This window comes from Rissa tridactyla, chromosome 1 (genome assembly GCF_028500815.1).
Source record: "Rissa tridactyla isolate bRisTri1 chromosome 1, bRisTri1.patW.cur.20221130, whole genome shotgun sequence".
Taxonomy (NCBI): domain Eukaryota; kingdom Metazoa; phylum Chordata; class Aves; order Charadriiformes; family Laridae; genus Rissa; species Rissa tridactyla.
The window spans coordinates 23,079,210-23,095,870 of NC_071466.1; the positions used below are offsets into that span (position 1 = coordinate 23,079,210).

At 40.4% G+C, this 16,661-nt stretch overlaps 1 long non-coding RNA gene across 1 annotated transcript in view; it reads right to left on the bottom strand.

Annotated features, from left to right (window-relative positions):
• Positions 1 to 4,681: 4,681 nt before the first annotated feature.
• LOC128904566 (uncharacterized) overlaps positions 4,682 to 16,661 on the bottom strand; it is a 38,418-nt gene continuing 26,438 nt past the window's right edge. The window contains exon 3 of the long non-coding RNA XR_008464541.1: positions 4,682 to 5,379. This is a non-coding gene — a long non-coding RNA (uncharacterized LOC128904566). The remainder of the gene's footprint in view (positions 5,380 to 16,661) is intronic.

The window sequence follows — 16,661 nt, forward strand, 5'->3', positions numbered from 1 at the left end:
AGAAAGGAAGCAAAAGAACATGAGAAAGTCTATGAATAGCAGATTTCATAGAATCATAGAATCATACCATGGTGTGGGTTAGAAGGGACCTTAAAGATCATCTAGTTCCAACCCCCTGCCATGGGCAGGGACACCTCCCACTAGAGCAGGTTGTGGCCACTGGCCACTGGCCACTAGGTCAGGTCCAGCCTGGCCTTGAACACTTCCAGGGATGGGGCATCCACAACCTCCCTGGACAACCTGTTCCAGTGTCTCACCACCCTCCCAGGAAAGGATTTCTTCCTAATATCTAATCTAAATCTCCCCTCTTTCAGTTTGAAACTGTTACCCCTCGTTCTACCATTACACTCCCTGATAAAGAGTCCCTCCCCGTCTTTCCTGTAGGCCCCCTTCAGGTACTGGAAGGCTGCTAAGGTCTCCCTGGAGCCTTCTCTTCTCCAGGCTGAACAACCCCAACTCTCTCAGCCTGTCCTCATAGCAGAGGTGCTCCATCCCTCTGATCATCTTCGTGGCCCTCCTCTGGACCCGTTCCAACAGGTCCATGTACTTCTTGTGCTGAGGACTCCAGAGCTGCATGCAGTACTCCAGGTGGGGTCTCATGAGAGCAGAGAAATCACCTCCCTCGACCTGCTGGCCACATTTCAGATTTCAGAGATGGAAATTTTTCTGAACAGGAAAGAAAAAGTAGCAGCTTTTAAAGCCTTTTTAAAAGAGAAAAACCCCACAAATATAACATTAATTTATAGATAAAAATGTCAGAGATGCTAGTAAAAAGGCAAAAAAATTATTAAATATTTCTATTCGGTATTGGATAAAACCGCAGGCATTTACATCATACGTGGATGATAATTTTTTTGCTTTAAGGACTGAAGAAAATGTTAAACTACAGAAGCTGAAATTAGACATTTTGAAATATCTAACTTTAAAGAGAACTGTCTGAACTATTACTATTGATTTTTTTATAAGTTTTGTAATGATAGGGAAGCTTTGGAGCGATGGATGAAAATTTATTTTGCGTCACATATTTCTAGATGTACTGGCCTGACACTGATCCCAAAAATAAGTAGAATTGGACTTCAGAAAGGAAAACCTGTGTATGTGTCAATCACAATGAGTTTATGGATAATTGGTCAAACATCAGGGCTATTATAAGACGCTTTTATTCTACAAGGAATTTGATGTGATGTCACACTGCATTTTGATGGAAAAAGAACAAGAAAAAGATAAAACAGTTCATTAAGTGTAATTGGAAACAGGCAAATCATCATTAGTGTATGTGTTTATCTCTGCAGAGCCTTGTAGAGATAAGTCCTTGGCCTTCTTTCATTTCAAACTTTTACTTGTAGCTTGAACAAAGATCTAAAACTACTCTTAAAAAAACACATGGAAAGTGCATGAAGATCAGGGTAGAGCTAAATAATGGTGCTGAGATGTCACTGGGGATGGGATTTATCTTATGTCCCATCGTTAGCAGCCATAACATCAGGTGTGTAATCTATGTTGGTTGTACAGTCCTGTAGAGTCATAGGAGAGTTATTGGCATCTCCAGGGGACAATCCATCCCATGTCATTATTTAAAACAGATGTGACGTAGTGTCCTCTGGAAGTAGCTTTGACTTTCCAAAGGCTGAAAAAGGAACCTATGTGGCTAGCATAAACAAAAGGACAGACTTCGGGTTGGTTAAAGGTAGGTGAGATAGATCTTACCCTGATACAGGCTTATCTGTATCACTTAGTAAATCAAGCACAAGCAAATAATATGGCCTTTAACGTGACCAGATGTAATGTTACATATATAAAAACAGAATAACAGCCCTTATAGAAGAGAAGCAACTGTATTCTGTAAAGAAGGGACTCTAAAGGACTTAAGAGTCACGGTCATTTAAGTAAACGAAATCTCAGACAAAACAGAATGTGCTAACATGTGTTTCAGAAAGAGTCAGGAGGGGACAACTTTTTTGTTTCTATAGCTGGCTCTGATGTGACTGACGTTGGGATATACAGCTCAGTTCTGGTGTCTAGTCTTCAAGAAGTATGTTGAAAAATTGGGGAGGCAAAAGCTGCAAGAAAGATTAGAGGATTATAGAACAATTCAGGAAGCGCAACCCATTCAGCTTACTAGATGTAGCCTGTCATCAGAGCTTGCTCCTAATCTTCCACATACCCAGATTGTGAAAAACAGATCTGATGGTAATAATTCAGAGTAACATTCGTACAGTATGAATAAGGTGGTAAAAAGTGAAGTAAAAGAAGTTCAGTTTAATCTTTAGGTTCATGTCATTAGCAGTGAGATAAATTAACTTTTAGGGGAGTTTGGCAGGCATTGTGATGAATTCTCCAGTGCAGTAAACATTGTTTTAAGTCAAGGCTGGAGATACATCTGCATGATTTGATGTAGAAATGATATTTATGCAATCATACTAATTGTGTTTGTCTGTTTGCTGGTGTGTTCCCTGCCCAGTTTTGAACCTATTGGCTGATTTCTGTCCATTTGACAGGAAGGCAGTGTTCTCACAGACAGCAGTCATGTTACGAAAAGAAGGCAGCCTGAAAGAGATGTGCCCTGACATGGCAGTGTGTGTCCACATATTTTTACCCTCAAAGAATCCACATGGTTGTTAATTTCTCTCACCGCTAAAACTGTGGATGGTAAGTCTGGAGTGAATGTATATAGTCTGAGTTTCAAACATTTGACTCCCACTATGATTATCACTCTAAATAGAGTGCATTCTTGAAAGAGAAACTCTCATCAGAGTTCAGATGTGTTAAAGATACCTAACTAATCAGTCAATCAGCTAGGAGTAACCGGAAACCCGTTTCACCCATTCTGGTACTCATGGAATGACCTCTTTTAAGTAATAGAGTCTAACCCTGCTACATCTATTAGAAATGAAGTTAGTCATAGAATTGGGAAGACATATGGCATCTATTAAGGAGAAAATCAGGCTAGATGACTGCAGAGGTATTTTGTGGCCATAATATCTCCAAGTAGTAAGCAAACATGGGCTTTCCTGTTTATTCATGAACAAAAGCACATGTTATTCTGCTTGGCATAGTGACTTCAGTATTTTCCAAGGCTTTTTGGTGTTCAGTCCTCAAGCTATTAGAGGGTAAGCTCTAGAGCAGCTTGTTGGATAAAGTTGGATAGCTTAGCCTTTTAAAATTATTATTATGATTGGGGAACTCCTCTCCAATTCACCCATTATTGGTGAACGAGGCCAAAGAGTGAAAGGACTGAAGTTTATAATGTGGCCATGGGACTAGTTGGTTCATCGGGATGGTTCTGTGATATAACGATAGTTAGGTAAAAGGTTTCCTTTATTCCTCATGCTATGAACAGACAGATTCAGGATGGTTTTGGTACCACAGGTAATCCTATCTAGTTTTCCCTTATTTGTCAAAATCCATCAGTGAACTGTGGAGATGCTTTTGGTTTGTGAAAGAGAAGAGTGCGAGGGGACAAGGCATTACTGTCTGAGGTCACCAGATGATTGTGCCTTGTTAAGCCTGATGGTTGTCTGTCTTATCCTCTAAGGGTGTGATGAAAAATTGAAACTTTTTGCAACATTAATAAATTTCAGTAGGTCATTTCCTGGGTGGAATGGACATAAGACTGCAAATTTCATCAGAGCTGGAAAGAGTTTCTTAGGTCCTCTATGTTCAGTCTAGTAACTAACTACCTGTGTGAACTCATCACTGCTATGTGGGAATGGGTGCCAAAATATTCTTCAGATTTGCCTATGAGTGTATGAAAATTGTCAAGAGCCTGCCAGACTGGGCAAATCCTTTTGGAAAGGGATGGGTTTTTCTCTGGAAGCTCTCTGGGCAATGGGGCAAAGGTGAATCAACGCTTGGTTGCTTTAATTCTTCTCCTGGTGGATTACATGGACAGTCAGAAGATTCAGCTGAGAAAAATACATGCCAAAAAAAAGAGTAAAAATGGAAAGAGATGGGAAAGGCCTGATGATTGGGTGAAGATAGGGAAGAAGCCAGGCAAAAAAGTAATGTACATGCAGGGACTGTGGCTAGAAAAAAGATGGCACAGCTGGGAAGTTCCTTTCTTCCTGCCAATTCCTAGCTGCTGTCACAGCACTTTTGTGCTACTGACAGGAGGGATAATTTAACGCAAACAACTTTTGTTGGAAGATCGGATCAGCACGTCACTAGTTTGGGAGTGGCACATTGCGAATTTGGCCTGAAACTCCCGTTTCACATGTTTCCTATGTTGTGTAATATGCTTTGTAGTCCTAGCCAAAGATCCAGGGCTCTGCATGTATACCATCAAGAAACCATACTGATTCATATCGGGGATTCGCGAATGCAGACATATTTTATATACACACATATCTTTCCTATAAATGAGTCAATCACACACTTCCTTTTAGGTGCACAACGTTGTTCTCAGAGAGGCACAGTTACACAGTGTGCCCCCAATGCTATGTACATTTGTTGCACATTTGCTAGTTACTGTATTGAAAACTGTATTTGAAAAACATAACGTAAAAGCAACACACTTCTTGATCAGAGTTACGATTTTGGCAGTGAAATCAGAGATGAGAGCGTAGTAAGTACAGGACAGTGGCACTCAATGTATCTTCTCTGCTTTTATTTTAATTGAAATAACTTCAAGGTCAGGTGTGCTCTTTGTTTTTGGCACAAGTGGAGGGTTATTCGTGTTTTTTCAATGTTAACCTTTTACTGTACTGTACAAGTAACCTCCCCTTCCTCATTTTCTAAGTAGCTGGGACAGTTGTACATACTACAAAGGTAAATAAGAAAACTCCTTTAAGACCAGAGGCTGCTGAGGAAAGATTCTCCAAGAAATATTTCTCATCACTGCAGTGTCCATGAGCTACTAAATTACAATAAAGGTATCATTAATTTGACTTCCTCTACATAAACAAGCCGTGCTAGTCTTTGAAGATCTTGAGTAGGTCTTGAATAGGTTCAACTCACAATAATTCAGCTGAAAACATTAGATTAATTAATCTTATTTAAAAATCAGTGAAACAGCATTTAATTAAAATGTAAACAATGGGCTGCATTGTTACCGACAATGTCAGAAAAAAGAACCTTTGAAATTCTTTGTGTAATGGATTTTACCTGACTGCCCTCGGAGGAGAGAGCAGTTTTGCAACAGATCACATTACTGAACTAACCTTTCTTTCACTTTTAAATGAAATATATTCTTTGCTTCTCCCAGTGCAGTGCAGCTGCACAAACTGGAGCCAGTCAAAGGCTGTCAGAGCCCTGTTTACCAGGGAGGTACCAGCGACTGGGAAGCTGCTAGACACGAAACACTGCGGAAAGCAGCTGGAATCCCTGAAGCAACCAGAATGCGGTGTGTCCGAGAGCACCAGGAAGAGAGAAACAGATGACCTGGAAAGTCAGAAGGCATAAAAAAATGTCAGTCAGTGAGAAATGATTAACACCCCAGCCAGTTTATGCCAAGGACAGAGGGTTCTCTCATGCATTCTTGTGCAGTCCTGGCTGTCAGCTGAAACATGCCAAGGAACAGGAGCAATCCTGTCTAGGATCCAGCACTAACTGAACTGAGTAAAAAGATTCTGGGGGTTAGGATTGGGCCCCCATTAAAGGATTGGGGGGGGAGAAAAATCCACAGCATTTCCCTTGGTTTGTGTTTTTGTGTTTTTCAGGGTTAATCTTGTTATTCCTGCTCTTAGGGAAAAAAAGAGAAAAGAGAAAAAAGAAAAGAAAAAAATGTGCCGAATAGGTGGGGCAAAAAAATTCTGGAATTTATAAGCCTGAGGGGGAGAAAAGAACCTTGCCAAATTGTCTTCCTGCCTCACCAATGAATTAGTTAGTAAATACGCGTCTTCTAATTCAGTATAAGCTCAAAATATCTATGCAGGCAACAAAAGTCAAATTTAAACAAAAAGCTCTACAGTAGTAAAAATAACATATGACCAGTCGTGAGGATAACAATGGATTTTATGTTTGGCTCCTTCCTTTGTGGTAGCTAGTAAACCAACATAGATTAGCAGGGTATGTTATGCATATTACCTGAAATGGTCTTCTGGCCCACATCAAAAGCTGTGAGGGAAAAACTGCAAGTGACTGTTGTTGTTGTTCTTCACATAGAAAAGTGAGGTTTTCAGTAAAGACATAAATGGATTCACGGAACAGTTCTATTCCCCAGTGTTTTACTAATGACGATGTTTTGAAACTGCAAGTAAGAAACAGCCTTAGGGACTTTCTGCAGCAAAAACATGTCATTATATGCAAGAAAGGATATGTTCTCATAGACTATTTTTTCTCTGCTACACACACTGACATCACTTGTTTGTTTACATTCTGTTGTTTCAAGGTACAATGTGTAAATGAATTAACAAAAACAATTATTCTCATCAAAGTATCACTATCACTTTTCAAAGTAATCTGCTGCACTGGAATGAAAGCAAACAGTGGAGAAATTCAGTGTTTCTTGAACTAAACTCTAATCTTCAGGGCGGATTTCCTGACTGTGTGGTTGCAAATGACATTTTGGTTTCACCATAACCTGTCACAGTCAGCACGGCATTACTGACCCAACTATAATTGAGAGAGTGAGACAACAAGCATGAAAGCCCATTCGCTCCTAGACCTCGAGTGACTATAGCAAGCAGAGCAATTGTGTAAGTAAATACTAAAACACAGCCAACTTCCTGCCAATTCTGTGAAACCTAAGTCACAATTTGGTCCTGTCACACTTGTACCCCTTTTGTTTGCATTCCTGGCAAAATTGCTGTGATCAGGTTTTGTTAGCACACATGTCTCAGGAAGAGGTTTGATTTGGACGTGAAGGTAAGTGAACAAGACTTCTCATCGAGATGGCTCTGGCCTTAGCGTCCCTGGCTGACAGCCAGCCATGATTTGGACTCGGGGCATCAGTGGTGTTAAGATTGTTGGAAAGAGAGCAGGGTAGAGCTCAGACTGAGTGCCCATAGCTAAGTGATGATGCAACACAAACCACAGTGATAAGAAAAGGTGGGCAGGCTTTTTGAAGAGGATTCACAAGGTAATAGAAACACATTTTAACACTGCAGAATGTGGTGTGAGGAATGTACAGCATGGACATGTACTAAGAGGAAACATTCAGCCTGCTCGGAGGATCAACTCCATGCCTCACAGAAAGAAAGGTTTTTTTGGATGTCTGCTGGCAATCCCAAAGTTGTAGTGCCAAAAATGAGTCATCAAACCTTTCCTATTTTGAGGAAGAAAAGTCTTCTTTGCAAGACAGAATATATGGTGCATTCTCTCCTGAAAGGAAGAGTAGATTTGCACAGTGCATTTATTAGTTTATGGACCACCTGCATCTGTGGAAGAGCAGTGTGAAGAACTAGAGTGTTTGGAGCTTTGTCCTGATCACCTAAAGCCTGACCTTTTTTGCAAAGAAGGTAGGTGAAGGAGGAAGAGTGCACATGTTTGAGATTTAAATGCATGAAGCCTAAAGGTTTCCTAAAGCAAGTTATACATAAAAGGACTTTTCCCCATCCACTGTGGTGAAGATAAAATAATTTCTTGCATATGATATATCCTAGAAGAGATTTATGTGCATGGCCAGGCTAAATTCTGAGAAAGCAACAATAAGGCAAAACATGGTTTATACTGACTGGTCTTCTAGCCCTTCAAATGGTGGCAGAATAATTTTCTCTAACTGAATTCAACAAGGTTTCCCTTCATCTGAGTTCTCCAGAAATTCCAGTAGTGATGGCAGCCACATGTGTGAAGCCTTCTGCTTAAAGATTCATAGTTTAACCTTACCTCTGTTGATAACTGAGCAGGGCAAGTATGTTAAACAATGTATATACCCGTATTGTAATAATAGGTATTCATATATAGGTATAATGTGTACTGTTCAATGTCATTTTTGACATGTATAATGTGGATAATTACAGAGGGACAGAGTATGCTCTCAACAAGTTCACATACTGTACCAAACTGTGCAGAGTGGTAGATATGCTGGAGAGTAGGGCTGCTGTTCAGAGGGATCTTGACATGTTGGAGAAATGGACTTACAAGAACCTCATGAGTTAAACAAAAGAAAATGCTAAGCCTTGCATCTGGAAGGGAATAAACCCATGCAACAGTTCAGGCTGGGGACTAACAGGCAAGCTTTGCAGAAAAGGACCTGGAGGTCCTGGTGGAAAATAAACTGAACATAACCCAGCAACGTGCCCTTGCAGCACAGAAGGCCAACAACAGCCTGGGCAGCATAAGTAAGACTGTAGCCAGCAGACTCAGGAAAGTCATTGTTCTGCTCTATTTGGCACTTTTGAGACCCCATCTGGAGTGCTGTGTCTGAGTTCTCCAGGACAAGAAAGACTCCAGCAAATTTGAGTGAGTCCATCGGATGCCACCAAGATGGGAGAGGGCTGGAAAAAGGACATACAGGTTGTGGCTGAGGGAAAAGGGCTTGTTCAGCCTTAAGAACAGAAGGCAAAAGGGAGACCTCACTGCTGTCTTCAACTACTTCATATAGACATGTAGCTGGGCTCCTTCTCGGGGTGCACAGTGAGAGGACGAGGCACAACAGACGTGAGTTGCAATACAGGGAAATTCCTGTTGGATGGTAGGAAAATAATATCACTATGAGGGTGGTCACACAGGCTGCACAGAGAGGCTGTGAACCCTTTATCTTTGAAAGTGTTTGGGGCTCAATTGGACACAACCCGAAGCAATCTGATCTATTTGACCCTACTTAGAGAAAGGAGTTGGATTAGATGACCTCCGGAGGTCTCTTCCAACCTAAATTATTTTGTTGATGTTTGATTCTGCGATCATACAGTGTTACACAGGTTGCTTAGTGTGGAATTAGAATGCAGAAGTCATTCATGGATCTCAGTAAGAAATAAAGGCTTGTGCCAAAGGCTTATACTGAACAAAGACCTATATTAAGCTCATATCTATGTATATATATACGTGCCTTTAATAATAGTTATAGAGATATTAATGCCATTTATACAAGACATAGTATATGTCCACTCATGATATAAAAAGAGACTGACTTCTGAGAGAACTCTTGTGGTTAGTTACTCTATCTTAGATAACTAAAATAATATTTGGCAGAGAGAAGCACAGCCCAGCTCTCTTACAGGAGTTACCTGATCACTGCAAAACAAGGTTGTCTTACTCCTAATTTTTTTGTCCAAAACAATTTGTTTCCCATTTTAATTCTTCAGGTATGTATGTATTTAGTAAACTTTGCTTTGACTGAAATACAGCTCACTGTTTGTGATAGCAAATTGAAAAATACTTGCAAGTACAGATTCTTTAAGAAAGGACTTGCCCTTTATATTTGCACACAGAGTTCAACACAACAGGGTTCAGGATATGAGCAGTACCTCTGCTGAGATCCAAGTGATAACCTGATTAAAAAGAGAAAAGAGAAGTGAATGAAAAGCATTACAAAATACCAACAAGGTATGTTCAGACATAGAATTTTACATTCTTTTTAAAATATTAAGGGAAAGGTGTATCAGGCAACATTACAAGTATTAACCATTAGATATAGTTTTTATCATTTCCTTCTAACATACTGGTCAGGAGAGCAGACAAAGATGGGAGGAAGGAGCTTTCTTCATTTTTCAGAGGGCAGAAGAACCAACAGTTATGCAGGTGTAGCCATCAAGAGGATGGTAAGTACATCTCGATCTCAAAGTCCTTTGAGCACCATAAATTGATTTCTTTTCAGTCAACAGCCAAATAGAAAAAATAAACAAGAAGTGGAATTAATTTAAAAAAAACATCTTCTTTTATACTCATAATAAAAAAAAAAACACCTTTTCTCAGTGGGCTATAACACTTGGTGCCAAATGCAATTGTCTTATTCTTCGAAAACATACTTTATTTCACTCAAACTTAATACAAGTGAAATGGAAGAAGAATTGTCTCTTTTTATGATGATGTATTTAGGGTTTTTTTCTCCTTGTTTTAGGGTTTGCTATTTTCTAATTTCAACTCTAATTTTGAAAATCTAAAATGCTAAACTAGTTTTCTGTAATGGAATAAACTACACCAAAATCATTGCTTTGTCTTTGTTTCAGCTCTGCAAGAGCTTTTCAACTCTTTTTTTGTTCAGCTGACCTGACAACAGCCAGTGAATAATCCTAGATGAGTGAGATATTTTACTGTCATTTCTGTAGCTAATAGAGAGAACGAAAGTTAGTTATGCAGATCTGACTTATGGTCTTGACATGTGATCAAGTATAAATAATGATAAGGCTGCTGGAGAGAGGCTTTTGGCTTTAGATCATATACCTGACAAAGACTATTCCAACCTTTTAAAATGGGCTTTTATTCTCACGTAGAGATGTTTTCCCTGTAAGACTTCTGGCTCTGGTCCAGAAAGAATCAGAAATGAGACATGCAAGAGAAAGAAATGTCCTGAACACTCCAAAGTATCAGATGAAGACTAGTTTCAGAGCAGACTAAAAGATGGATGAATTTTCCATGTATTTTTCAGGACACCAGATGGGGATGGCATTTCTTACTTGGGTGAACCAAAAGGAATGCGTCCTAAATACAGATTGTATATCGAGTACAACACCAGGCCCTGCGTAGGATGCATAATGTGTGTGTAAAAGGAATGAAATATATCTTAGAAATATAAGGCCAAGGCACAGTCTCTCAATAGATTCAATCATGTGCAAATCCCTAAGTGAAAACCAAGCAATCGTGAAGCATAAAAATGTCTGGCACCCCAGTTGTTAACATGCAAGTTGGGAGCCAGACTAGGATCTCATTGCTGCAGCTGCACAGATTGTTCTTCTATTTCTCTGTTCTTGCCTTTGTTCCAGTTCTTGTCTTGTCATTACCAAAAGTTCTCCCTGTCTACTCTGCCATCCCTTTTCATATAACAGTCATGTGAGGGAGAACTCCTGCTTTTCAAGGTTTTTGTGATGATTTGGATAACTTGTCAATTCTGCTTCACATAGGAGACATGCTGCATACTCTTGTCAAGCATCAGACTTCACGTGCACTTTCTCTTTTATTTGTAATCTTTATATCAGATTGAAATGTCAAGAGTGTTTCAAGACATCATTAAGTCTGGATGATTTTCCCTACACATATGCAAAGAGCTTATTGTGATCCAGCACAAATTTGAATCTGAGAGGGAGCAATTTGGTAATGGACAGTCTTGTAGAGCACCTCATGAGATCATTGCTTACATGACAAGGAGGTCTGGAAGCTGTCGAAGAGATGGTTTTTCACAGATCACGTGAAGAGAAGTTTGAAGAAGGACATGGAAGGGCAGTGAGCTGAGTGAGCAGGAGAGTGAGCAGGGAAAGGAAGGGCCCTTCATTCCTTAAGAAACTCCACCTCATCTCAGATAGTAATAGAAGTGTGAGAAAGAGGCGGGGAGTGGGTGTAGATGTCCATTTTGCCCACATCTGTGTGGTTGTTTCTCTGCATAAGGAGTGTTTGGTACCTGGCACTCCTTGAAGTCTCCGTGTCTGCTCAGTATGTCTGTAAATATAAAGCATTGGCCTATCTTTGAGGGCCTCTCATGGATGGCACATGAGGGTGCCACTTCTGTGGGGAGGTGGCAATCACAGATCAGAACAGCAGGGAGGTCCATGAAACAGGCAGCATGCAGGTCTGCTTTGGTAGGACTTTGATATAGCAAGTATCTGGCATAGGAAGCTCTTCCTGGCCTCTGTGCCTGAATGGTGGCACTTTGGGACTGAAGTATGGGAATGTAAGAATGATGAAAAAAAAAAAGCCTTTTAAGGTGTGTGTATGTGGAAATTGTGTTACAGTGTCATGTGATCTGGAGCATGCACACAGTGATAGGTGGGTTTAGAGGAAAGTCGTGTGAGTCCCATCAGTCCTGCTGCTAAGACCATGCCTGTCTACAAGAACGTCAATTTTTATTTGGAATGATAAATAGAAGGAAAGATCAGCTTCTGTGCTTCTCAGTACAAAGGACACATGGGCACCACGCACTGGAACAGAAAACAGGCAACAAGACATAGTTTTGGAAACCGAAACAGAAGACAAAATGTTTTTTGTATAAGGAGGTGGTGGTAAAGCAGGGGGAACTGTGATGCCCCCTTACCCTCCCGATAGCCTGCATTGGTAGGGACACTAAAAACATCCTAGGGTGTAGACGATGAATTTTTCCTGGATTTATTACTACAAAATGAGACTATGGGTAAATGCTGAGGGCATAGATGTGGTGGCTGAAGAAATTCAGTGCCTACCATTTCCAAAAGAAATGAGGGATGGGTGCAAGAGGAGGATGTCAGCACCCTGACGAAGGAAAGGAGGCAAAGGAGAGTGAGAAGTGCTGTTAAGCTGCCACTGGATGGAAAAAATCCCCAAACAGGTGTGATTCCACTTCTGGGGAAAATCCTGAGAAAATACTATATATTTTCCTTCAGTCTGTAGCTTTGGGTCAGCCAGCTTCTCTGTATCTGAACTTGAGTGGGCCAGGGGACAAAGTGCAGCAGCTGGAAGTGAGAAGGGATTTTGTGTAAAGGGTGGGTGGATCTCGATCCAGACAGGGATACCACAGTGACAGGGTGCTCTGCAGGGAAAAGTAATTGTTTTGCAGTTGCCCGAGTGAGTCAGAAATAAGGGTCTGATCTGAACTTTCCCTCCATGGTATCTGTGCTGCAGAATTACCTGATCGGAGATTTGTGCAATACCTTTGGGAATGGACCCTCTTATTCTCAGCGTATGTGGACTTCTTGATATATACCAACTTGCTTGTAAACAAGCATTGTCCACGTAAGGGACCTCCCTGTCATTTACACTGTGAATAAAGCAAAATGAATGATGAGGGTCAGAGATGAGTTAAACCAAATTAAAATCTGAATCCACATGCCTTCCTCAAACTCTTCCTACGGCCTTAACTTTCTGGAGCTAGCCAGCTATCACGTACCAGTCAGACACTTTCCAGCATGAGTCATTCTGGTTTCCAAATTTGTCTTTCCCAAATAAAAAAGAAAAATTCCAAATGTCTTACATTTTTCTATAGAAAAAGGGGATGGAACATCAAGCGCATATAGTCGAAGAATTGTTTTCTATTTCCTTTTACATCCCTAGTCTAGACAAGAGGTACTATGATGAACCTTGGCTTCACTGCCAATACCAACAGCACTTTGTGGTCTCGTTAGCTCACGTCTGGCTAATTCCCAAGGACAGTCATAGCTAACGAGTAGCCCTTTCAATGGTCATTCCAGCAATTCATTTGGGCTACCCTTTCAAACAGCATGGAGAATTCTTGAGAAGGTCTTTTGTACTGAGTAATGTTTCACTCGCTGTGCTTAAACGAGAAGGGCAGTCAGGTTGTAAAGATTTATATAAATGAGAGCATTGTACACTCAAAAGGAGATTGGTATGTTTGATCTCAGCTGTTATTGATTTACCTTTTCCACACGATAACATTCATTAGGCAGGATAAGTAAAGGCTGGTATGTTCCATTTCAATTATCAACAGTTAAAATACAGACATTATACAGGGTGGAGCTTCAGCCTAGTTTCAGTGGGCTGAAGTGTGAAAACATTTTCCTACCAAGCCATTACATGGGATGACTTATGACTTTTTTTGCATCTTTCCTGTCTCCTCCCCACCCCACCCCTTTTTATTTTTTATGTCTTTTTCATTGTTGTTGAATGTTTGTGTTTCTGGTCAAGGGAACTGTTCTGCCACTTGAAATTTCCTGGGAACTTCACTGCTGCTGTCGCTCTCCTGTAATTTGTGAAGCACAGCAGTGCTGCTAAGGCAGTGATTGTCCTGCCTGACACCTCCAGGCACCACTGTTCCAAAAGTTTCACAGATTTATTAAAGCAACCTCCTCTAGGTGACCCTCAAGAGGGGTTGGACTAGAGGATCTCTAGATGTGCCTCCCCACCTCAGCTACTCTGACCGTCTGAGCTTCAGCAGAGGAGTCCACCTCCCCTCTTTCCTTACAATGTAGGTGCAGTATAAGGCTCTTATGCTGTGTTCTCCCAGAGCACCAAGTACTTTCAGAATACACTTCTCTTGCTTTAGAGGGAAAATAAGAGTAACAATAAGTAAAATACTATCTCTTCAGAAGTAATTACTTTCTCACTACTGGCTTCATAGGAGCCTAGAGTGACTTACTTAGATTTAGATACGTAACTGGAAATTTCCAGAGCAAAATGAGAAGAATACTGCCCCAAATATTTTGATTTTACACTTGAATGAATGGATGTCTCTCCAAATATTCTTTTCTTCCATTGGCTAATGTTTTTAAAACATTAAGAATTTCCCATAATAAAACTTAAGCACTTCGTGTTAGATGAATGGGCACAAAACACATTTTCTTCTTACTTATCTTGTTGCTGAAATGCCTGAATCTAAAATATATTTGAACGGAGTTGCAGACACATTTGTGAAAAGACTCCAGTAACATTAGGTTCTTAATTTTCAGACTTGCTGAGTGTCAGTCTGCGTTGAAAAGATGAATACTCACTTCAATAGAACATCATTTCTCAAACTTCAAAATATTTGAATATTTGAAAATGTTGAACTTTTATGTCCATGGCATATTTGATATTGTAGGGTTGACCTTAGCTGTTAACGTTAGTTTAAAAATTTCAAATAGAGACACGTCTCATTGGACCTGTGGAAAGTAATACGCTGCGTGTGCCACAGAATATAGCCGGTGTCTGAAAGTGGTAAAATAATACAGGATTGTAAAAAATTACAAGCGATGACTTGTACTTTGACTTACAGTCAGAGCTGCAGGTACTAAAAGCACAACCTTTTCTTGATTATTTTGCCAGATAGAGATGGAAGAGCTTATAATAAGGATTTGCACTGATAAAAAAAAAGCAACCTAACCTTATCTGAATGCACTTTATAAAAAGTAGCCATTAGAAACACATGCTTTCCTTGCCTTGAGAGGAGGCAGAAACTCATAGGCACTCCCTACCAGGCTCCTTTTCTTCTGCATCTGCTTTTATATATATATATATATATATCAGGACAGACTCAGGATGGTGAAGACTTGGAGACCTGTCCCTGCTCCACCCCAGTGAGGTAAGGCAGTTTTCCAATAGCTTGGGCTAGCAGACTGGAAAGGTGACTTGTTCTTTTTTGGACTTGTTTTCCAAACGGGGCAATTTTTTTGCCAACCTTTTCTTTGTCCTTTAGACCTCTGGTGTGCTTAATTCACATACTGAGTTGGTTTCTTTTGCGCTGGACAAAGTTTTTTTCCACACAGCTTATGGATAACTGTATGGCACCTAGAATCTCCTGCATTCGGCTACTAGAGTAGATGAAACACAGCCTTAGTGTGAAAGGTGCTTTCTCTGTCCCTACTGCAGTGCACAGGGGAGTTGTGAAAGGTTATTTTCTGGCTGGGGAGCTATTTATTTTTGTTGAGCCTCTGTCACATATGTTGTGCAATTGCCTTTCTGGCCTTCATCCCCCTTTTCCAGTACGTACTTCAGTGGAAGTCTTGGCACATCCTGACAATGTGACGGTGCTTATTACTCATGAGCATATTGTCTGACTTTTGATTGAATGTCAGCACTTCTTTGATCAGGTTCCTTCTGCCTGAATTAATTAGGGGAGGAGTGACACACTCCTCCGTGAGCCTTGGCTGGCCTTTAGCCTTGTATCTTTGCAAGGAGGTTTATCATGCAATTGAACTGGCGTTAAGTCACGAAGAACTGTGAGGGTGCAGTGAGTGGAGATCAAGATCCTACCACTCTTCTGAGCAGGGTGATTTCTTTCAGGCTACAGGTTCTGTCAGGGATGCTTTTGTGTCTGTACTACTTGAAGTATATCCTGGTTTTGCTCCTTCAGGCCATGCAAAGGGAGAACATTTCATATTTCTTCTCTGTTCCAAGTTGGCTACTGGTTTTGTTTCTAGGTGTTTCTTTACTTGCTCTATCCTGATTTTCTCTTGCTCTTTCTTTATTTTTAACCTGACCACGCACAACCTCCAGCTGTTCTGATCTGTGGCACCAGATTGCAGGCCTTTCTCCTGCTCCATTCTGTATATCCTTTCCTTTACCATGAGCTACCCAGTCACAGGGAGAAACAAGAGAAAAAGGTCTGTCTAGAACTGTGCCTTTCCCTTTCTATAGTAATTTTTCAATCTCTTCTTCCTATTTCTTTTTCTCCCCCAGGAACTTGCAGTGGAGGTTTAAAAACAGCTGTGGGGTATTCTTGAAAATTTTATTTTAGATCAAGGAAAACCAGCTGTTTTGAAAAGCTGTCAGTGTAAATTACTTCCCACTAGCATTGCTGTAGGTTGTATTTACTTCAGACATTTAACTTTTCTATATGACTAGTATCAATTTATTAAACAGTGCATTTCTGAGGATGTTTTTTTGCATATGGGTTTGAAGTGGTTATTCTTCCAAAATTTCTGCTTTTTCTTGTTTCCCATGTGTTTTCCGTAGTGTTGTGGTTTAAAGGATTTTACCAAATCAAACCTAGCCTCTTCTTTTTTCCTTTTAGTTTTATCTGATGGTGAAGAAGAAACATGTATATATGTACGTACCTGCTGGCACACACCTGTATCTAGGCAGGATTATGGCAGAGGTGGTGAGTGAAGGAAGTGTTGTGGACCTTTGATTCTGTCATTGATACTTATTTGCAGACAGTATCTTTTTTTTTTTTCTTAAATTCAGGTAAGCTTGTTTCTTCTCATTGCATGGTTTCTCTGAGCTGG